This window comes from Crocuta crocuta, unplaced genomic scaffold (assembly GCF_008692635.1).
Source record: "Crocuta crocuta isolate KB4526 unplaced genomic scaffold, BGI_CrCroc_1.0 scaffold14, whole genome shotgun sequence".
Classification (NCBI taxonomy): Eukaryota; Metazoa; Chordata; class Mammalia; order Carnivora; family Hyaenidae; genus Crocuta; species Crocuta crocuta.
Window position 1 is genome coordinate 4,868,687 of NW_027530209.1, and position 23,300 is coordinate 4,891,986.

Here is a 23,300-nt window from a genome sequence, read left to right on the forward strand (position 1 = left end):
AAAGATCAGAAGCAAATAGTGACTCTCGCTGGAAGCACACGCACTTAAAATTGCCCTATAAAGCTAGAAAACAAGAAATAGGCTATGGAAAAATAGCATATTTGCTGCTTCATTGCCTTCCTGCATACCAGCAGAGATTGGGTATGAGGGGCATGCCAGGGTATTGTCATCAAATGATATAAGAAAAAAATCAAGAAAAAATTTAACAAAATAAGGAGTAAGGAGGATACTGCTGAAAAGTATATTGTTTATCACAAGTTTCAGGTTTTCTGCCTTTTAATGTTGTGATAGTCTTTCCAAATTTTCGAGACTCTGAATAAGCCTTTTATGATTAACACTTTCTACAGAGTATATTTTGTTGTATTTTTGAAGGTACCCCATTAAAAATTTGAAAGTCCCAAATAAATTGTAGTGGTTTATCAATATTTAACTGGATTTGGGGGACCCTTGTCTTATTTTACATGCACTATTGACACATTCATTCAGGAACTTCATAAAGACAAGCTTCCCCAGGTGGTGCATCCACCTTGTGTACGTCAGTACATTTTTTAACTTATCAGAGATGCATGCTTGTGGTTTGGGTAAAACTACAGGAATTAAACACAGGGATATGGATTGAGTAATGAAGGATCTAGACAATATCTAGAGCCTAGGGGGCACTGATGATGGGGTCTGTAACCCCAATGAACACCAGTGCTGGTTCTGAGGATGGATTAGAAAGGTGAACGTCAGCACCATGGGAATGTCCTTCTGTACAGAAAAGGAGCCTAAGAACTTGAAACTTGCTACCATTTGTTTTCCCCCAAACTTAGGGCATCATAAAAATTCAGGCAGCTTATGAGATTCAAATACAAATAACGGAACTTTCCAGAACGCTCGGTGAAAAGCGGAGGAGCGGAGGCTGCCGGAGCTGCACCCAGCAATGTGCTGCTTCCCACTCCCCCACACTGGCCTCGACCTGCTCACCAGCTGTAGACAATGGGGAAAGAAACTACTTACTATGATTTGGATATCAAACCCAATGCCACCCAAGAAGAATTGAAAAACGCTTACAGGAAATTGGCTTTGAAGTACCACCCTGACAAGAGTCCAAATCGAGAGAAGTTTAAACAGATTTCTCAAGCTTATGTGCTCTCTGATGCAAAGAGAAAGGAATTATATGACAAAGGAGGAGAACAGGCAACTAAAGAAGGTGGAGCAGGTGGAGGATCTGGCTCTCCCATGGACATCTTTGATATGTGTTTTTGGAGGAGGAGGAGGAGGAAGGATGCAAAGAGACAGGAGAGGTAAAAATGTTGTGCATCAGCTCTCTGTAACCTTAGAAGATTTATATAATGGTGCAACAAGAAAACTAGCCCTGCAAAAGAATGTGATTTGCGACAAATGTGAAGGCCAAGGTGGAAAGAAAGGAGCGGTAGAAAGTTGTCCCAATGCCGTGGTACTGGAATGCAAGTAAGAATTCATCAGATAGGACCTGGAATGGTTCAGCAAATTCAGTCTGTGCGCATGGAATGCCAGGGCCATGGGTAATGGATCAGTCCTAAAGACAGATGTATAAGCTGCAATGGAAGGAAGATAGCTTGAGAAAAGAAGATTCTAGAAGTTTATATTGACAAAGGCATGAAAGATGGCCAGAAGGTAACATTCCATGGTGGAGACCAAGAACCTGAACCGGAACCAGGAGGTATTATCATTGTTTTAGATCAGAAGGACCATGCTGTTTTTACTCAGTGAGGAGAGGATCTTTTCATGTGTACGGACATACAGCTGGGAAGCACTGTGCGGCTTTCAAAAGCCAGTATCTACTCTTGACAACAAACCACTGTCATCACCTCTTACCCGGGTCAGATTGTCAAGCATGTAGATATCAAGTGTGGGCTGAATGAAGGCATGCCAGTTTATCATAAACCATATGAAAAGGGATGCCTAATTATTGAATTTAAGGTAAATTTTCCTGAGAATGGCTTTCTCTCTCCTGATACACTCTCTTTGCTGGAAAAACTCCTACCTGAGAGGAAGGAAGTAGAAGAGACTGATGAAATGGACCAAGTGGAACTGATGGACTTTTATCCAAATCGGGAAAGATGGCACCATTACAATGGAGAAGCGTATGAGGATGATGAACATCACCCTGGGGGAGGTGTTCAGTGTCAGACATCTTAATGGGGCCAGTGAACAACACTGTTGGCATTCTATATACAGTAGTGAATAGTGAAGGACTATAATAATAGTTCACTACTTGCTATTGTTTTTGTTTTAATATTCAACTATAGCAGTGTTTTAAAAGTTAAATGAAGGATAAAAGATATAAAAGCTCGAAAAAAAAAAAAAACCCAAATACAAATAACAGCTTGTGAGAATCAAAAAAAAAAAAAAGAAAGAAAAAGAAAAACATTTAGAAAAATGCTTACTCTTTCAAAAAGAAATACTGTAACTTTCAAGTAGAATTTAGAGGATGAAACACCAAATAGATACTTTTATTTAAAATTTTTTTGGGGGGGGCGCCTGGGTGGCTCAGTCGGTTAAGCATCCGACTTCGGATCAGGTCATGATCTCATGGTTCGTGGGTTTGAGCCCGCGTTGGGCTCTGTGCTGACAGCCAGCTCAGAGCCTGGAGCCTGTTTCAGATTCTGTATCTCTCTCTCTCTGACCCTCCCCTGCTCATGCTCTCCCTCTCTCTCTCTCTCTCCCTCTCTCTCTCTCAGAAATAAATAAAACATTTAAAAAAATAAAATGTTTTTTTCTTGTTCATTTATATTTAAGAAAAAATAAAATAATAGGAATTGTAATGAGACCACAAGTTTCACAAAAAAAATGCATTTTGAAACATGGGATGATCCATCAAGAATGGTGGAGGAAGCCACAGGACTTCTAAAATATTGGAATGAAATACTCGCAAAGACTGTCAACCTTGCCCAGGAATTCTTTCTTGGCTATAGTGGATATGCTAGATTGGCTCTTAAACATCTGTTTCAATCTCCTTCCAAGAGATAGAAGCTGGACAAAAATCCTAGATGTGTTTTAAGTAAGGATTCCAGATGTGACTTTACATCCTGCCAATCAGATGCTCTCAAATGACACTTGCGTTCAGAACGGATTTAACCTATGAGCAAGGCCTAGTGTGTGAGACACTCATTTTGTGAGTGCACACTTAGCAAGATATGCATGATTCTGGAGCCAATTGTGGCAGCGGTAGGCTCTTGGATCCAGATCACAGTGAAGGCAAGAGCAATTCTGGAATCAGTAGATGGCTCTTGAATTTCCTCCCAAAGGTCATACTTATCTTGGCAGGCCAGCTCTACTGTGTGGCTCTAGGAGTTATTCCTGGAGGCTCAGCCTAGAGCCTACTTTTGCAACTCTTGTGACAATTTTATAAATACTTTATTCCCTCTATTAAATTATATTCTAATTTCCTGTATTAATTTTTTTGTTTTAAACAGCTAAAGTAATTTTTATTGCCTCAGCTGAACTTTTACACAATAGTAGAATACATCCTTATCCTATGCTTCCAGCATAGTGCTGCCAGAAGGGCTTAGGAAAGAACTAAATAAACTGAAATTCTAAACCCCCCACCCCGCAAATAGAATTGCTCTCTTCCTATTGCTGTCCCTCTAGAATCAGAACAACCATCACTTTTTTGGTCTTTGGCAACTTACTTGACCTCTCTGTGCCTGAGAATAATAATAGTGTCTACCTCCCAGAGTTATGAGAATTAAATTATGAAAGTGTATAAACCGCTTAGCACAATTCCTGGTAAATAAGTTATCAGTAAATGAGATCTGTTAGTATTATTACTTCTGTATGACTTCTATCACTTGTAATGATCTAGAAGTGAGAAATGGTTTGCAAACCCTTGAGGGAAAGATCTAGGCTTCATTCATTTATCTTTCTGTCTCAAGGTCCTATCACAAAGCTTGACAGTTTGTAGATATTTAATGTTTCCTGATTACTCTTTCTAGTCTATGAGTTCACAAAGATTCTAAGTTCAAGTTCTCAAAGTATCTTATTCTTTTATTTTTTCTGGGAAATTATGCCTAACCCTTCATGGGGGGTTGAGTGGAAGAGATAGAAGAGAATAAAAAATTTTAAAAATCTTTTTATATTATCCATTTTAGATCCAGCACTTCATATATGACATGGTAGGTGTATGACAAAAGTAAGACCCAAAGTTATTATTCTGTGCTCAAGTTCACAAACCTACAAACCTGCAACCAGTTCTCAATTGACCCCATTAGGCTTTTCTATGACATCACTTTTTTCTATGACATCACATTAGGTAGGATATGATCATTAAGTAGGATATATCCAGCCCTGAGACTATGATTCTAAAAGGCAAATTTTCAAAAATGGCATCATTTTGTATGTACCCTTCAAACTGTCTTGAAAACTTCCATACTTTTCTCAATATGATTGTATCTTATTTTGATTGCTAAAGACTGTACATTTAAGTATCAGTGATTGCACTATGAAACAACAAAGTGACATCTTAGAGTAATTAGAAGTGTGCAGGGTCTTATCAACTGAAATTAAATAGTTCCCAGTTTTTAGAGGATTTAGGCTTTCTTTTATTGTTTTGTGTTCAGTTTCTTTTCTCAATATTTGGCGTTTAACTGTCTTTTCTTATTGCCATTGATAATTTGGTCTCCATAAACTCTCACCAATTTTCTAATTTCCTTCTTCCAATCTTCAAGGGTTCTGAAAATCAGAAACTATTATAGCACAAGGAGTAAATTGACCACTAGTGAGAGCTTATGGGGTTTTCCTAGGGATGGATATGAATTTTAGTGTGTGGACCATTTGGTATTGGTTTTGGCCCCTCATGGTTTGTTTTCCTCCTTATTATTCTGATTTCATTGGAGTTTTGTTGATTGGCATGACTAGACAAATAGCCTTAGATGTGTTAGACTAAGTATCAATTCAGAACACTGAAGCAGCAACTACCAGCAAGGTCAGATTCTAATAAATTAATTCTCTAGGTAATGTAAAATGATACAGTCACTTTGAAAAATATTCCAGCAATTCCTCAAAAAAATAAACAAAAATTACCACATGATTCAGCAATTCCACTCCTAGTTATATATCCAAGAGAAATAAAACATGACCACAGAAAATGTACAAGAATGTGTACAAGAATGTTCACAGCAGTCATTATTTTTAATAGCCAAAAGACAGAAACTCAAATGTCCATCAACTAATGAACAAGTAAACAAAATGTAGCACATCCATATAATGGAATTTTATTTGGTCATAAAAGGAAATGAAGTATCGATTGATGCTTCATGCTACATCCATGCTACAACATGGATAAAACTTGAAAATATTATAATGAAAGAAGATAGTCACAAAAGACCAAGTATTGTATTATTCCTTTCTATGAAGTGTCTAAAACAGACAAATTTATAGAGACAGATAGAAGGTTGTGGTTGGCGAGGGCTGGAGACTGGGGTGGGGGATGTTGTGAAGTAAGTGTGAAAGAGAGCTATAGAAAATGGAAGTTTCTTTTTGGGTGATGAAAATGTTCTAAAACTGACTGTGGTCATGGTTGCACAATTTTAAAAATGCTAAAACCATTGAATCATCTGCTTTACGTGAGTGAATTGTATGGTATGTGAATTATATTTCAATAAAGCTGTTATCAAAAAAGTCTTCATGTAGCAAAATGATCATCAGTCTCTAGATGAAATTCCATCAACTTCAAACAATATTTTATTCAACAAACTTAGACTTGGTTCTTTTAAAGTTTATTGCAAAAAGATCCCATATGTAATAGTATTTTGATGAAAACAAATGCTTTTCTCAAATTGCCTATTATCAATAGGGGATTTGGCAAAATATCATCACTCAAAATTTACACTGATAAATAGTAAACTTTCACATGAGCGCTTGTGAAAGGATTTTTTTTTTTTTAATCTCACTACAAAAGATGTCACTGTCTGAAATCTTGCTTATCGGGTAACGCAAACAGGATCTCTTAAAATAGGCAGGAAGGTTCAAGAACAGAAAGATGATTAATCAGCACAGAAGAATTTCTAACATCCTGGTTAACTACAGTGGAGTCAATTGGCTTTCTTTTCTTTTTCATTGTTACTATAGAGATTAGAGAACTACAGCCACATGTGGTTAGGACAGGAAACTTCCTACATTTCATCAGAAACAAAAGGGCGGAGGGCAGCAGCACAGAGTGGGGGGCAGGTCTGGACAACAGAGACTGGAGTCACGTACTTGGTCCGGTCAAGGGTTGCTGGCTGATGCTGGTGACTCATATGTCTCTTAGGCCTACTTTTCCCTGTTTGTTACAAGTTTTCAAATTAGGTCCTGGGAAAAGATATATCAGCTTCTTGACCTGAGATGTTTTGCTGAAACTCTTCACAACAGGATTCTCACCTTCTTGTGTTGTTATTAAAAATTTTTAAAAACAAGACAACAAAATGACATTCCATTATCAGGGAAGTTTAAACAGGGGAGAATGGGGGAAAGATTGTTAATGATTCAATCTGAACTGTCTAGAAGCAAACAGTTATATTAAAAACAAATGTATTTTACCTGCAATCTTTTAGATTGTTTGAAAAAAATTATGCCAGGAACTGATATGAAAATCTCAAAATAATTACCTATGTATCCTATTTTTATATAAGATTGGATATCTTTCTCCATATGACGGTCTTATGGCTGAGGGAAAAGCTATCAAAAGAAACTGTATGTGTTTGCACTTGCATGTGTGTATGTATCCATGTGTATCCATGTGTTCATAACTTGGACACACAGTACTTTTAAGAATTCAGCCATTGCAACAAGGCAGGAAATGAAATTATCAACATTTTCTAGTAATCTAAATGTCTTGTGGATGACAGCCTATTCAGAATTTTTTAAATGAAGATAATTTTTAAGGTAAGAAGTATAGTTTGCTAATAAGCCTAATATTCATGTTGATCTTTTGCAGAAAGTTATTTTAAGTGCTTATTTAAATTCTTTACATTGTACGGCACCTGGGTGGCTCAGCTAAATGTCCAACTCTTGATTTTGGCTCAGGTCATGATCTCCTGGTTTGCGAGTTCAAGGCCCATATGGCCCTGTGCTGACAGTGTAAAGGCAGCTTGGGATTCTCGTTCTCCCTCTCTGACTGTCCCTCCCCCACTCGCAGGCTTTCTCTCAATAACTAAATATACAAACATTAAAAAAGAAATGATTTACATTGTAATGCACACCATTTTCTAGCCTTTAACCTTGTAACACTGGTGTGAAGCTATGAGACAGAAGCATTGAGACACTTCTTGCATGGAAATGTCTAATGGAATCGCACCTATGTCCCATGCAGCGGAGAGAATCCATTTTCAGTTTTAATCCTAAGCATAAAGTGAGTAATTTTTGACAAAATGGATTTAAAATATGTCTCTCACTGGTACAGCTAATCCATTAGGAACCAGGCAGCCTTAATCCTATATCCCTATCCCAATTCCTCTCCTCACCTCCAGCTTAGACTGCTGATCCTGCAGGAAAAATCCTTGTGCTTTGAGTTCTACATATCTATTTTGTGATTATGTGTAGAACATTTGGGATGTAGAGCAAGAGAGCTGCATCATCACACTAACCATTTTTGGGTTGGGAAACAAAAGCTGAGCACATGGTACAGGTTGTCATAAGGGCCCAGATCAGCTCTGATGACGACCTGTGATTCCCAGAGAGGAGTCCATTCCATTAGCTACATACTGGGAGACGTGGCCACAGTCAGTGGTAAGGTGGTTCAGAAGAATTGACTATCACTGGATAGTCACTGTATATGAAGCTCACTGTATATGAAGTTCCTGTTTGAGGACCAATTCTATTTTAGCAAGGGGATTTGGGCAATTTAGTAGCAAATTCTTATTCTGTCTTCAAAAATCCTAAATCTGTGAGAACAGATATTATGTGGAACTTTTATCTCATTAGGAGTTGTAGCATAGTGTGCTATTATGCATATAATGTAAGTGCTAATGGCTGGGGAGGGAGGCTAAAAATGATCCGACTATACTATTTCAAAAGTCTGATATTTCCCAGGAAAATATGCATTTGTCATGTTAAATCCCATATAACTTCCTAATATCTAGATTAATTACATCAAGAAAGCCCTATTTATTTAGGTACATTCAAAAACAGTTGGAACAGTTGATTAATCCCCAAGTAGTAGAAATAAATCAATTTATGGGCCAATTGGAAATGAAGTTAGGGCAGGAAATATGCACACATTAAAAGTGAACTAATATAAACTGAAATGCTTTGAGACATAGCAACTTGCTAAAGGTAAGATATTATTATAATAACTGAAGAATATTATGGGTTTTAACATCATTACTAACTCTGCATGATTTAATTTTATATGCTTGCCAGTAAGAATTATGATAAATACCTACCTATTTTCGCTATATGCAGCCTTTCCTAAATATTATCCAAATTTCCTTTGCCATGGGACTTTTCTTAAGTGTATAGAGAAACTGTTTTTTGTATTCACTTGAATATACTAAAGATGTCTCAATCAATAAGCCTGGGTTAACATTATTGCCAACTAATAACTTTTATAATTCAGTGCTTATGAATCAGCAATTTAAATCCTGCTATCTCCTTTTCAGAACTAAAATTCTGAAAAACTGTGGAGAAGCAAAAATCTTTTTCCTTCCTCCCTCCCTCCCACTCTCTTCCTTCCTTTCCTTCTTTCCTTCCTTCTTTCCTTCCTTCTTTCCTTCCTTCTTTCCTTCCTTCCTTTCTTTCTTCCTTCCTTCCTTCCTTCCTTCCTTCCTTCCTTCCTTCCTTCCCCCTTCTCTTTCCCCTTCCCCTTCCTCCCTCCCTCTCTTTCTCTCTCTCTCTCTCTCTTTCGTTTTCTTACATCTGATACCAGCAACATCCTTGGACTCATCCAGAATGTGATAGGACAATGTGCTGAGGTGCAGTGCATTCATTATCTCACTGGATTCTCATTGCCGACCTGAGTCAGGCAGCAACTCCAGTTTACAGATGAGAAAGATGAACGGTCCAAATTATCTACCCTGGTTTCAAGTAGGCAATTCACAACTCTGCACATCTCCAAGTGAATCACCTCTTTTCTTCCCTCTGGATTTCTATGTGCTGTAAGTATACTCTCAGCTGGAATACTGCCTTATAGACTCGTATATGGGGGAGGAGAGGAGGGAAAGGGAGCTGAGGGGAAAGGAAAATTGATAAGAGATACTCTGCTTTCAAGCTTCTGCTTCAAGAATGCTGCCTTATGTACTCCCTGATTTTGTCTTTGGCTTTCCTGGAATGGTGGAACTTACTATTCTTTATGATTCCTAAAACAGTGTGGCAGACCTCCAAAGATATTTGTCTTAATTCTCAGAACCTATAAATATTTTAGCTTATATAGCAAAGGGGAATTAAGTTTATAGATAGAATACAGTTTGCTAATCAGTTGGCCTTAAATAGTGAAATTATCCTGGATTATCTAGGTAGGTCCAATGTAATCAAAAAGATTATTGAAAATGGAGGAGAGAGGCAGAACAGTCAGTCAGAGAGAGATTTAAAGACACAGCTCTGCTGTCTTTGAAGCTGGAGGAAGGGGCCATTAGCCAAGGAATGGCGGCAGCCTTTAGAATCTGGAAAAGGCAGGGAAACAATCTTTCCCAGAGTCATCAAAAACAAGCTCTTCCTTGCCAAATAATAATCTTATAGTGAGATCTGTGTTGAACTTCTAAGAACTTCAAGATAATAAGTCTGGATTGTTTAAACTACATACTTGTGTAATATGTTACAGTAGCAATTAGAAAATGAGTAATTCCAAATGTAATTTCAAACCAGTGTTCTTCTGGGTGCTGGGGGCAAGTGGAACATCTGTCAACCTCTCCCCACCTCTGCCCGCTTGTGCATTTTCCTAGAGATGGGTCACTTAGTTGGACCAAGAGAAAGTGAGGGCCCCTGGGAATATGCTGTGTTTTTCTAGTACAACCCTAAGCTGCTCTGACAATGAAACACCTACTCATCTTGGAGAGCCAGAAGACACATGTATGTGAGGGTGTTTAGGAGACCCACACCAGCATATGGTTGGACTCCTATCAATCGTGTTGACAATACTGAGAAAGAAAGATACAAAAGTTACCATAATTTTTCCATCCTCAAGAATAATACTTGTCAGGTGCATATAGGTAGTATCTGTCAGATAAACAAAGGTAATAATATAGTGTGGCAGAATGTTAAGCTCTGCCTGAACCATGGTAGCATAACTATTATAGCATGGGCTTTGGGGCCACACAGTCCTGAGATCAAGGCCCTGCTTTGCCTGCTAGCTAGGTGACCTTAGGCATCCATATAGCCTTGGGAGAATCAAAGCAGAGAGCTGAAACCCAAAGGCTTCCAGTTACCACCTCACCCACTGAGTCAGAGATACTTTACTGTAAGAACTTTGTGAGTTACTTTAACATTTATAATGTACCCATTTATAATGTTATATTGATCTCTTTTCTTAATGTTAAGCGGTTCCACACTTATATAAGAATACAGGGTTTTTTTCTAAAATGGGAACAAAGAAAAGATGAAGAAGGTGGGTAGAAGGGATTTAAGTGGGAAGAGCTGAGAAGAAGGTAGCCAGTTCTATATCCAGCTATATGAGAGGGTCTAGATACCCAAGGGATTGAGTGACTTTTGGCCTCAGCTAAAGGAGAGAAAAGCAGGCTGAGTTTCTAGGCTTGTGGCAGTGAACCAAAGTCTGGCTGCATCTGAGAAAGAGCTTTTGACCTTTCAGACATCTGAATAGAGAAGTTACTCCTTGCAACTCATATTCTCCTTGCAGGCCTATCTTATTTCACTCATCCATCCTTAAACAATTTCCTGAATAACTTATTAGTTGTGTGCTATTGCTATTAAGAATCTGCAAAAACGAGTGAAAAAATGAAAATATTAGACTAAAGCCTCTTCTGTAAGGGCTTCTGATTGAAGCTGATTGGGAGGGGGGGGAAGTGGGACCACAAGGAAGTTATTATAGAAAGGAGACAGAAGAGCTGAGGACCCTTGACTCCTGTGGCAGAACTTTTGCTGAAAATTGAAATGACTTAGTGACAGCAAAGCACATAAAAATTACTTTCTTATAATTAAAGTTAGAAAAGATTTTGTGAAGGCTTGAGTCAGATTCCTTGCACCATCTTTGGGAGGCTAGGAGCTTCATATTCAAAACACTAAGATCAATTTATACCATTTTACAAAAAAAGACCTTTAAAAAACAGTATACCATGCTTTGAATCTGGTAATGCTAGCCACAGTTTGTTTGGCTTGACAGTTTGGAAATTCACCTGTCTGTTTCAGTCCAGTGGGCAGCATGGATCAGCTCTCAGTGCCTAGGGCTCTGCCTCATTGTGATTTTGGCCCTAGAGGAAAAGGTCCTGGTCAACGAGAAATCTATGGACTCATCCCCTTCCTCAACAGGATAAAGAGACTCTTAATGATGAAAGGCTAACCCCATGGGGGGCAGCCAATACTTGTGGTCACATGGGCAAGACCAAAGCAGCAGACAGGAAATGATGGACATTAATGAAGCTTAATAATTTTTTTACTTACCCTTCAAGTTTCTTTTCCCATTCCCGTGATGACCATTTCACCCATTTATGACTTCTCTTATACCCAAAACCACCCTCACTGTTATCAGGAAACCTAATCTCCCATCACATGGGAAAGAGAGGACTCGTGTTACTTCCCTTTATTTTCCTTTAAATGTACAGCCATCTCAAACCCTCTTTTCTGTTCTTTCTTTAGGCTACTATTTCTCCATCTTTATTGTGGCCCTTATCTACTATGAACATGCTTAAAATTCTCATGTCCTACAACCAAACATTTTTTTCCATAAGTCGGCCTCCTCCTGAGGCCACCAACTTCACTCTGCTTTCTCCTTCACCAGTACAGTTCTTAGAAGTATCTTTTTGCTTTCTATTCTCTCACCTCATATTCATTGTTTACCCCACAGAAATTCAGCTTCTGTCCCTTCCTTTCTAATGATGCTAGTCCCACAATGGCCACCTCCATTGACTTCCTAATGCCAGACTGGTTTCTCATCTCAATTTGCATTGTATTTGATTTTGAAATAATTATTGTCACCAATTTGCCCCTGGCATTGTTTTAAGCACTGTCACATATTCCATTTAGTCCTCAACATGATTTTATGTATTAGGTGTTATATTCCACATTTTATACAGAAGGAAGCAGCTTTGCTTGACATTTCCTCCATCTGGACTATCTTCCTCTCTTAGCTTCTGTAAAACTATTCTTTTCCTGATTCTCCACCTGGGGTTTGGGGACTGCTTTTGCTCTCATTCCCTGACTCCTTTACCTTTGTCCATTACTTTTCTTTCCCTACTCCAGTACACAGTTTTTCTAAGTGAGCTAAACCCATCCTGCATTCATATCTTTCTTCTGCCATCTCTGTGCTCCTGATCCATATTTTCAATGTGTAATTAATATCTCCACATTCATACCAAAGTGAACTTATCTTCCTACTCACGTTTTCAGTAAACATCTGTAGAATCTACATCATGTTTCAGGTATTGGCTGCTGCCTTGGGGACGTTCAGATGAGTAAGACACAGCCCTGTCCTTGAGGACCAGGAGATGGACCTGTAAATAATTAGAGTATAAAATGTAGGTATTCTAATAGAAGTATCAGAAGTAGATCAAGAAGTAAGAGAAGGGAACCTGTAGCTGCCTGAACGCTCAAAGGCAGTTTCCCAGAAGAAATGAACACTTTTAATATGACTTTTAAGGAGAATTCTAGGTCAACAAGGGGGGAAGAAGACATGTAGTGCAAAAGGCCCAGTTTATACAAATGCACAGAATTTCCACAGAGAATGGCATACCCAAAAAAGTCTATGCTTTGCTCGTTTGAATGCTTAGGGATGAGTATTCTGTACCGGGGTTAACGGTACTACCATTTATTATTATTATTATTTTTTTTACCTAGAAAACATCTGGCTTTTCCCTCCCTCCATAAACACTATTACAATCAGTACTATTCCATTTTCCATAGGACTTTTGATCCTGTCATAATCTCCCTTTCTTCCTGTGGTCACTGCACTAGTTAAGGTTCTTACCATAAATCATTGTGGATGATTTATTGCTTAAGTTTTAAGGAAGAACTCTGCTTGCACTATTATAAGCTCTTTACCCTGTTCAAAAATAAGTATGCTTACAAATCCAAATGCCCTATTATACTTACATAAAACTTTACTGGTTCAAAAACATCACAATAACTTTTCTCAATATGAAAACAGTTTAAAAGAAAACAGCCCCCCATTTTTTTTTTAGCTCGTGGAAGCTGTTCTTGTCCTCATACTTATCAATATGGAGGGATCAGTGTCAGACAGCAGGCAGGAATGAGTCTATCAAGTGCAAGAAGGCTTAAAGGATCAATGAGGATGTCTCTGAGAAGAATTTTAGGAGAAGGAGATGTCAATATGCCAGTAAAATAATTTGAAATATCGTGATTACCACAGAAGCTATGGAAGAAGCCAGAAAAGTGAGATCTGTTTTATTAGGAGAGACAAGGAGCAAAGGAAATAGTGATGGTGATATATTTATAGAGTAGGGTACTGGTTGTGCCACATCCTGACTTGAGATGGCTTTAAGTTTCAATCCTCACTGTAACCAATGGCTTTTGTGCAATATATATCTATGCCTATAATTCATTTTCAAATACATTTGTAGATTTTGATTCTCATTGTAACTTTACAGATAAGAATTATTATTGTTTATTTCATAAATGGAAGGAACCGTGGCAGTGTTTAATAGGCTTGTTCAAGATGAAAAGAGCTAGTTAGTAATCAATAGATCTGGAATTAGGTCTGTCATTCTAGAGCTCTTACTATTATATGAGCCTGACTCCTAGCAATTATGGACAGAACTGAAATTATGTGCCAAATATAGGTTTATTGAAGGCTGATGCTGAAAAATTTTGGAAATCAATGTGAAATTGATTAAACATGCTAAGATACATTTTCAAAAAGATGTCTGAAAATTGTTAGTTCTAACCTTTTGATTATATAGTTTTGTCTTCTATGAATCTATTTGTTCAGGCACATTTCCAATTTCATATAGCCAGCTTGTTCTCTTCATATTCATATAAATATATTTGTATCTATCACAATGCATTTCCCAATTTGGGGTTGGTATACTTAATTATCACATAAATACTACATCAAGACTATTGTATTGCTTACTTGCTGCTAATATATCTCTTTTCCTCTTCTAAGCATTTTTTTTTTAAAAAAATAATACTTTGTCTTTTAAAGAATCAGTTTGGGTGAGTATTAAAAGGAGGATATGTGTATTTCTCACAATATGCTGGGTCCCTTTCATGCCATACATTAAAGAAATAAGAAAAGGTTAAAATCAGTAATTCTTCAAATGCATCTGGTATAATTACTAGGACTTATGAGATTTCATAAATGTACTGAGTGTGGTCTCCTGTGGATGCTTTTTCAAGACTGGAAGCATTGTGGCAGAGCCTGAGTCCTGAGATATTCTTAACCTCTCTTTCACCTGTGGCAGAGGTACATGAGTGCCCCCTCACTGTGAGAACACTCTTCCAAACACCAGCTCATTCTTCAGTCTTTAGGGGAAGAAGTGCTGTCCAAGGTTAAAGAGGGGCCTTTTCAGCCTTCTCTTTCAGCTCACTAAAATGCTCCCTTTGTGGTGGGAGATGAAACTACTGAGGTAGCCAACAGACACAGAGGAATTCTTTAGACAGAGCTTCTGTACTTTAACAAGCTTAGTTACCTCTTTTAGCAATGTGTAATTTCACATAATACATGAATGTAAAAATTGCATTGTGGAGAGGGGTGTTATTTTTACTGTGATTTGTCAGTTTGACCTGTTTGAGAGTCATGCATTTAGAGGTACTGCAACTCATCTCTCTCTCCTTGGGGTTCTTAGGAAGCTCTGCCCTAACTTCAGCCATTTCTTGGAATAACTTGGAAACTGAGGAAAGGGAGATGAGCCAAATATTGAGGTGGTGCTTACCTCTCTCTGCCTCTGCTTTCTCCTACTTATAGCTCTACTTTCATAAAAAAATTAATACTTATACCTCAAAATTTTACTTAAAATATTTACTTAAAGTTTACTTAAAATATTTTATTTTTAATTCCAAGTCAAAGATTTTTATTGGTATTTAATCTTGCCTAGGCTGTTATCCATTCTAATTTTTTGAGAAAAATAAGGGTCCTTTTCCTAAAATGATGGTACTTGTCCATGGCATGTATTAAATTTGTATTTAGTGATAAAATAATTCTAAATTGACTTCAAGTAATTTGTGAGTTCATCCCTAATTGCTGAGAAGAATGTCAAAATTCAATCCACTATCATGAAACACTAACACTAACATTGCTTAAGACGGTTTAGAGATTTTAAAAATGTATTTTGACTGAAATATCTCTGGAATTTGGCCTCACTAATATAACACACACACACACACACACACACACACACACACACCACAACACCACACACACTTTGGTTAATTCCCAAAGTATTCATTCTATGAAAATATACAATATGGTGATAACCACATAGAACAGGATTCTTCTGTAATATCTTAGATATAGTAGATATTACTGGCCAGTATGGTGGGGACAGGGCATAGGGTAAAATTAAGTAGCATTTTAGAAAAGTCAATTAATTAATTTTCATAGAACATAGATAAACCTGAAAACAATTTAGTTAACCCTTTGGGTTTGAAAATACAGACTTTTTTAACCATCTTTGAATTAACCAGTTTTCCAGCTCAACTGCAACTCTCCATTCCTTTTGTAAATCATACCAGTTGGTGTCTGTGGCATATGAGGTGCTCACAGATCCTAGGTCACTCTCTGGCCAGCCCACATAGTTCTGCTACTTCAAAGTGAGTTGTACACTTACTAAGAGTAAATTGAGATTGTTACCAAACCTGTGCCGTTAGTGCCAAATGTGTGTGACACTGAAATTGTGACACTTAATTAGTATAAACAAACCAGTGAAATGTAAGTTTGAAGAGTTCTGGTTCCTGTGGAATCTAAGTTGCATACCTTGTAAATACTCTATGAGAGTGAATTGTTTACGTAGTTCTTGCCATATTAGGTGTGAATAAGAACACTGTAAAGGATGGGGTGTGTATAGGAGAAGTTTTCTCTTTAAGGTTGCTTCAAAAGTATCTTTAAGTCTTTTGCTCCACATTAAAGAAAATGAAACTAAAACTTGGGGATGATACATTACCGGTTTGGGAAAGAAACATGATGTGGAACTCATTTGATCCATGCTTCATAAAAAGGCCTTAACTCTGCTGAAAAGCTTGGCAAATGAACACATAATTGTATTTCTGAAGTTAGAATGCTTAATTTATATGTATGTATTACTTGTATGCCTACTCATTTCAAACTGGCTTTTTGATTAACTGAACAACTACTGATTGCAATCATGTTAGATAAGTATCTACTCTACCTAGGTTCAAATCACTCATCCATAAATAAGCAACTTTGGCATTTATAAAACTTCTTCCTGAGATTCGTAAGGTCACCTAAGGTGGCTGGGGGAAAAGATTAGGTATCTCAGGGGACAGAAAGCTAACACAATTGCTGTCACCACAACACAAAGAAAATAATTATTTTTAGAATTTACTAAACAGGGACATAAGATGAATTCAATCAAAACGTTTGTGGTAAATGCTAAGACTACGTTCAAAAACTGGAAAAGAAGAAACATAATGAAATATAAAACTCTGAAACACAAGATAATGCTTATGCGGAAAAAAAAGACAGGAAGGATCAGAGACAGAAAGATAGAACATGAGGGAGGGAGGTAATCGAGGGAGTGAAGGAGGAGAGGAGAGAGAGAGGGAGCGGGAGGGAGTAGAAGAAAAGAGAATGAGAACAAGAAAATATCAGAAAAAGAAAGAAAGAGGGCAATAAAATGCATATTAAGAATATTGTGATGCTGAGCATCTGACTCTTGATTTTGGCTCAGGTCATGATCTCCCAGTTTTGTGAGATCAACCCCCATATTGGGCTCTGGCTAATAGCACAGAGCCTACTTGGGATTCCCTCTCTCCCTGTCTCTCTGCCCACTTCCTGCTCTTGCTCTCTCTCTCTCTCTGTGTCTCACAAAATAAATTAACAAACATTTTTTAAAAAGATCCTACTTGGTTCTCAATTTTTCTGTTTTTGTTTGTTATGTTAGAAATTCAATGGGGCTTCTGGGTGTCTCAGTCAGGTAAGTATCCAACTCCGGCTCAGGTCATGATCTCATGGCTTGTGGATTTGAGCCCTGCATCAGGCTCTGTTGACAGATCAGTCCGGAGCCTACGTCGGATTCTGTGTCTCCCCTCTCTCTCTGCCCTTCTCCCACCCACGCTCTGTCTCTCCCTCAAATATAAATGAACTTTAAGAAAAGAAAATTAAGAAACTCATTTATTTATTCAAGAGGGCACAAGAGTTATTGACCTTTTCAGTAAAATCAGGGTTAATATTTTTAAAGGAGCTTTGAATACCCAAATTATAAATCATCTAACAATATAAGGAAATTTACAATTTTATGAGCCATTCCTTATTGTATCATCAATCTCAAAAAAACAAAAGGGTCTATCTTTGTCATAGGTTAGGTTCCCTGGGAAATAGTCGCTGAGGTAGAGATTAGCATGCTGACAATTTATTAGAGAATGTTGTCATGATCAGCCATTATGGGAAGGAAGAAAAGGAAGCAGGACTGGATAGAAGGAATAGTTGAACTGTGGTCCAATTACTGAAAGGTCTACCAAGGGATGTAGGACTTAATAGTACCTCGACATTCCCCTCAATGATTAGATGTAGGCTGCCTCAGGAAGGAGTGTGATGGTGGACAAAGCAGTTTTCTCTGACTGAGGGCAATTCCCAGAGAACACTGAGAGCTGAGAGCTGTCAGCTGGCAACATTCTCAGATACTGAGGGAAAAGTCCTTCAGTCCTGAAGGCCACATAGTATCCATGACAATCTTTATGTTCTATTTTGTGGTCAGTGTGGCTTACTGGGGAAATCATAGTCACTGGAAATAGACAGACCTGGTTTCCAGTACTAACTTTATAGTGACCCACATAGTTTTGGACAGGCTATTTCACTTCTCATGGTCTGTTTCCTCATTTTCAAATGCAGGTGATAATACCTACCACACAGGTTTGGGGCAAGTGCAAAGGGGGATAAAAGCAGTTAGTTTTTGTAAAAAACTGGCAAGTAGTTAGACGCTCAATAAATACTGGCTTCCTCCCACCACTTTCCAATAGGCCAAAGTGTTTTAAATAGAGAGTACAGTTTTCACCAGGGTAGTGTTCTTTTTACACACTCCTCTTCCACTTGCCATTTAGAGAAGAGAAACCAACAATATTTCCCACGATAGGTAATTTAGCACGCTACTTTTTATGTTCCTTAGGCAGACTTTTTATATAAGGTTTTTCTAACTAAAATAGATTTCATTTATTTCAGGGAAGACAAAAGCTAAATTAAAGAATTAGCCTTTTTTTTTTTAACTCACTGAAATCAGAGAGAGTGAAAGAAAGAGAGATGAAAAAGAGTGTTTCTGTTATTGTCATCTAAGATGTTTTATAACCTTCTTCCCTACTCTTAAGTGTCTAGGGCTTCTGGCATATTACCCCACTCAAGCAATCCCTTCCTCAAAAAAAATCTTAAAAAATCTGTGTCTTTAGACCAATGGTGGCTAAGCCCTGTTAAACTTGAAATGGAGTATTACAATAGTTCTCAAATTTTGGTCCCTGAGCATCACCTGGGAGATTCTTAGAGATATGAATTCATAGGTTCCAACCCAGCTCCACTGAATCAAAAACTCCTAGTGTCCAACAATCTGTTTTAACAATTCTGCCAGCTGACTTCAATTCACACTAAGATCTGAGAACTAATGGAGTAGTATACCAATCAGTGTTCCAGCAGGATATAGATATTGCATTCAAGTTCCGACAACTCAAGAAAGGTTTAATAAAGAAAGTATTTTATAAAGGTGGGCCAGGGTGTGAGGGAAGCACAATGGATAGTGGAATACCTTGGAGCTTAGGTCTAAAGAGATAAGGCGATTAAGAGGTTACTGGAACCCAAAATGAGGTCTTGTGGAGATGATGCCTTGAGAGGTGCTGAAACCTCTGGCATACAGACCAGGTCCCATGATGGAAAGCCTTTTCCTTCCTGTTTTCTGCTGGAGTTCTCCATTGGCTGAATCCAGGGAGAAGCCAGAAGGCAATGGATCCCAGGTAGGTTAACCTCCCACAATGGGGGCAGGCTGGGGAAGGGTGGAAGTTAGTCTAAAATGGGCAAATGGAAGAGATCTAATACAAGTAATAAATCCTAAATGTCAATATTAATTTTTATTCATTTAAAAAGTCTTCTCATAACTGTAGCTTTTCCAAGCAGTTATTTCTGACTTACTCAAGAAGTAATTATTTTGTGATGCCTAGCGGCTACTCTTTACTTTCATTTTTAAAAATTATTATTGGCAGGGGAGCATGGGTGGCTCAATCAATAAAGCATCTGACTTCAGCTCAGGTCATGATCTCACAGTTCGTGAGTTCGAGCCCTGCATCAGGCTCTTGGCTGACAGCTCAGAGCCTGGAGCCTGCTTCAGGTTCTGTGTCTCCCTTTCTCTCTGCCCCTCACCTGCTCATGCTCTGTGTCCTTCTCTCAAAAATAAATAAAATTAAAAAAAAAATTAAATTATTATTGGCAAAAGTCTGAAAAATATGTGAACCTCTTGAGACTAGTAATAAACTTGGGTCCAGATTGCATCATTATCTTCTCTTTTCCTGGTGCTTATTTATCATCATAGGTATCACTTCATTTAAAAGAGAAATTATGCCTGGTGTGGTAAAAACATGAAAGTATCAGTAAGGCTGTAAAGCCATAGAAACTTTTTACATGCTAATGGATACTGGCACAAAAATTTTGGAAACCATTTTTATCCGACCTAAAAAACTTGAATCTATACCTACTGACCCAGTAATTCTACTTACATTAATCTTCGGTTAATTTATATCCATGCAATTAAAAAGGTGGCATCGTGTCTAATAACTAGAAAATGAACACATCCTCAAAGTTCATCAAAAGTAGATTGTTAGTGAAAAAGCAACAATAATAAATTGGTCATATATTCATACTAAAGAATCACAACAAAAATTAATGACCTGCAATCGAGCACATCCATACTGCATGAACCTCTCAAATGTTATTTTACATGAAAGAAACAAGTCAACAAAGTATACATATATTATTCCATTTATATAAAGTTCAGAAGTAGACAAAACCAAGCCATATGTCATTTAGGGATGCATCTATATATGGTAAAATTACCAAGAAGTAAGGTAGTGGTTAACAAAAAGTCAGGATTCTAGTTATATGTGGTTATATAGGTGGGTATGTATTGCAAAGCTGCTGAAACACAAACGGCCATTTTAATTTAGATTGGCACAAGGGACCAATTTGTACCTCTGGAATATTTCACCTTGATGAAGGTGCACACTTAATGTGGTAACTTCAGATTTTAATGGTTCTTGTGCTGAACCTGGTGTTGGGGTGATACCCAATCTTCTGATCTTCCCCTTCGATTGGCAACTATTTCCACTGTATGTATTTTACCCTCTCTACTATCTTATTTCCATTTAGAAGCTGACTTCCAAAGAAAGAGCCACACTGATATCCTACCAGTAGTTAAATAAATTGGCTCAAGTATAAGTATTTTTTGTTTTTTAAATATCACAACAAAAATTTTTAGTATGTAAATTTTCAAAGACAAAACAAGTGAGAGAACATCTAATGAGTCTCCCTGCACTCCTACCCAGCTTCAACAATTAGAAACATTTTTCAAAATGTTTTCTTCTTATAATGAAATTTAGATTTTAATAAACAACACTGATTTTCTTGAGTGCTACTTTATGTGTAGAAGTAGAATGAACATACTTTGAAATTTAATGGATTTGAAATATGTTTCAGTTCATTGCTTACATCATTTCTGTGATTTGGAGCATTTTTAGTTATTTTTATGTAGTAGAATAAATTGCATTTTTAATAGTATCTCATATGGTTGCCTGAGGTAACACATTCTCACACTGAATTATAATTCAGTAAGAAAATATATTATTTTTTCCCTAAAATCAAACACCAGTGTTCTGAATGGAATTAAGATTTAAAGCCTGGAGGGGCGCCTGGGTGGCTTAGTCGGTTAAGCGTCCGACTTTCGCTTGGGTCATGATCTCGCAGTTCGTGGGTTCGAGCCCCGCGTCGGGCTCTGTGCTGACTGCCCCCTCAGAGCCTGGCGCCTGTTTCAGCCTGTGACTCCCTCTCTCTCTGACCCTCCCCTGCTCACGCTGTCTCTCTCTCTCTCTCTCCTAAAAATAAATAAAACATTAAAAAAAAAAAAAGATTTAAGGCCTGGAATTTAAAATTATTACTTGGCTATATTCAACAGTTTCTAATGGGTGGTGGTTAAGATATGATTATAACTATTAACAGGAAAAAATTAATTTTCCTCTATTTGTAGACATTTTCACTTCTGTTATATTAATTTTATACCTTTGGGTTATTAAATATCAGATCTTATATTTACACATAATAATAGCAACAAACTTTTTATTCCTCTAAGTCTAAACACCTCTAACTAGTTTTAAGCACAAGGAAAGGGAAGGGAAAGAAGTGTTCCTCTCCCACTGCAGAGAGCTATCCTGCAGAAGAATGAAGCAGACCAAACATGAATCTTAAAATTTTTCATCTCACTGATGGACTGGCCATAGTAATTACTGAAATGAGCCTGTATTTTCCACAGTAATATTCAGACATTCCCTAAATTTCATTCAGGGGCAGAGGACAAAGGACCCCTCACAGTACACTTTTAAAGGTGCAATGTGAATAAAAATAAAGTTGCTTTTTGATGACCATGCAATAAATTCTGCTTTGTATATATAGTGGCTGCTCATTTAAATGATCAAAGAAGGTTAGGGCTCAGTATTTTGATGGCAGAAATCACCAACAACAAGTAGTCCTACTCATAAGTTTTCTCAAGTACCAAAGGGACATGAGAAGAGCATCAACGTGGATACAACTGAGTGATGATGTATTGTTCCTCACAAGGCTGTACCCAGGGTGGTAGTGATTCAGGTGAATGTCCTGCTCAAGGAGAAGTCATATTCTTAGTCTAAGGGGATCAAAATAGAGAGCTACACTGGACTTTAAGTCTCACTCCTGAAAGGGCCACACTAATTCCCATGTGATTATGATTCCATGTAAGACAATAATTCTATTATTCATCAAAATCATGGCACTCAAGCTGTCCACACTGCAAGTCCTAAGACTTTGCTGATCATTCTAATGCACAGTTGTCTTTTCTGTGCATATGCTGGGGGCTGCATACATTAGATAAAGAAATGCTGCCTGCTCTCACAAATAGACTCCAACCATGAAATAGTTCAAATACAATAGAAGTTTAGTTCTTATAGAACTTCCAAAATCAGTGTTCCTGATTGGTGGATAGCTCTTGTTCATGTGGTGATTCAGGGCTTTGGGTTTATCCCGTTTTGTGGCTTCTAAGGACATTGTGCTTGTTTCATCAGGCTGGCAAATGGGGAAAAGGCTTGGAGGAAAAAAGGTTTTTATAAGCCAGGCCTGAAATTGGCATCCGTCACTTGTTTCCAGATTCTGTTGGGTAGAATTAAGTCACGTGGGTACCTGCAGCCTTTGTGAATAGCACAGAGGAAAAGGAAATTGGTACTGTGGACAGCTGGCCATCTTCAACCACAATTATACACTTCCTTCTCTGTGCCTATTGGGTCCAGGTGTTTTCCATTTACGTCTACTTAGGGCTTCCCATGAAGGAACGTGGCCGTGGCCTGCCACACAACAAAGTTAAGATAGTCATTCAACTTTATGTAATTAGTTCCCCATGGCTTTTGATGTCAAGGACTAATAATATCTAATTCGTCTCAAAGAAATTGTTACAGTTAAGGAAGAAATAGAAAGGGCACTAATTTTGGAGAACTAATGTAGCAGCTTAATATTTGCTCATTAGAGTCCATCATTGCCAACAGATTTTGTTCTTTGAAATAATTTTCATAATCACTTGACTAAATTCCTCCATGAAAATAAATGGTGACAATTAACTCAAATTTTGCTTTAGGATGTAGATAATTAGTGAGTCTGTGTTTTCCAAATGTCTCTGTCATGAGGGCAGAGACAAGAATTTTAAATTCTTTCCTTGCAAAAGGGCAGTGCTGAACTATACACAGAGCCTGATGTTCAGAATTAGGAAATCTGAATGGCACCTGGACAC

General features: G+C 37.7%; 1 long non-coding RNA gene and 1 pseudogene across 3 annotated transcripts in view; one reads left to right on the plus strand and one right to left on the minus strand.

The window, feature by feature from the left end:
- Positions 1-23,300, minus strand: part of LOC144232539 (uncharacterized) — a 245,577-nt gene that overhangs the window by 100,034 nt on the left and 122,243 nt on the right. For all 3 annotated transcript variants that reach the window (XR_013335438.1, XR_013335435.1, XR_013335436.1), the window contains exon 3: positions 12,491-12,602. This is a non-coding gene — a long non-coding RNA (uncharacterized LOC144232539). The remainder of the gene's footprint in view (positions 1-12,490; positions 12,603-23,300) is intronic.
- LOC144232503 (dnaJ homolog subfamily A member 1-like) lies at positions 979-2,163 on the plus strand (annotated as a pseudogene).